This window comes from Odontomachus brunneus, unplaced genomic scaffold (assembly GCF_010583005.1).
Source record: "Odontomachus brunneus isolate Ranch 3 - 2012 unplaced genomic scaffold, Obru_v1 Obru_scaffold_187, whole genome shotgun sequence".
In the NCBI taxonomy this organism is placed as follows: domain Eukaryota; kingdom Metazoa; phylum Arthropoda; class Insecta; order Hymenoptera; family Formicidae; genus Odontomachus; species Odontomachus brunneus.
Window position 1 is genome coordinate 287,830 of NW_022639637.1, and position 1,280 is coordinate 289,109.

A 1,280-nucleotide genomic window follows, 5' to 3' on the forward strand; every position below is an offset into this window, starting at 1 on the left:
CGTGTAGCTGCTGCACTACGTCTATCACGACGACTGGTGCATCGTACGCTACGGGAGAATGGATTGCGCCCGTTTCATTATCAACGGGTACAACAGTTGCTCCCTGGCGACGAACAACTCCCTGGCGCGTCTTCTTTTGTGAAGGTATTTCCGTAATATTTATTTGTTATTTATTTGACTGTGTTGAATATGTTTCTATTAATCATCCTTTAATATACGTAGGTTTCCTCGCGCAGTATCGGCGGAATATTTCTTTCCCCGATCGCATCCTGTGGACGGACGAGGCCACCTTCACACCGAACGGCGTATTTAATTCGCGGAATTTCCTGCTTTGGCAGGAAGAAAATCCGTACGCCGTTCGAGAAGGCGCTTTTCAATATCGTTGGGCCATTAACGTATGGGCCGGAGTAACAGCGAACCGAGTGGTAAGTAGTCGTTTTATTGAAAAAGTTATTTTTTCTGCAGCAGTTTCGTAACGTTCCCATTTACAATTTTCAGATCGGTCCGTATTTTTTCCCACCACGGCTCAATGGCGAAATTTACGCGGACTTCATAGAGAATCAACTCCCAGTGCTCCTCGAAGATGTCCCTCTCCACGCACGGGCAGAGTTGATTTTCCAGCAAGATGGAGCTCCTGCGCATTTTAGCCGGCGAGTACGTAATTTTTTAGACGCGCGTTTTCCGGAAAGGTGGATGGGTCGAGGTGGCCCAATCATCTGGCCGGCACGGTCGCCTGATCTTAACGTGCTCGATTATTTCTTATGGGGCTACGTTACAGATTTGATCGAACATCGGCGTAATGGTACAGAGAATGAAGTACGTGAAGCTATTGTTGCGGCCTTCAATACCATCACGGAAATGGCACATCGTGCGACGCGCAATATTGTACGAAGAGCCGAACTTTGTATACGGGAGGGAGGACGGCACTTCGAACAATTGTTACATTAATTTGTAACAGTGGATTAGGCCTACTGGGGACACCACTTAAAAAAAAACGCGCCATGCTATCTACCGCCAGGTGGTGTGGAAAAGATAGCACTGAATTATAATTAAAATTATTTCTAAAGGGAAGAAACGCGAGATATTTATTTCTCGGTGGCGTACGACACGTGGCGGCGACACGCAAGCGGCACGCTGCAAACAATCGGCGTTCACGCGTCAGATTGCTCCGTCTTCGACTGCTATCCGAAATTCACTGCTAAAGCCTGTTCTACTCAGAGCTGGAAAATCTTGCCCGGACGCACTGGCGTTTTACTCCTTCCATTTCTCATACCGAGATA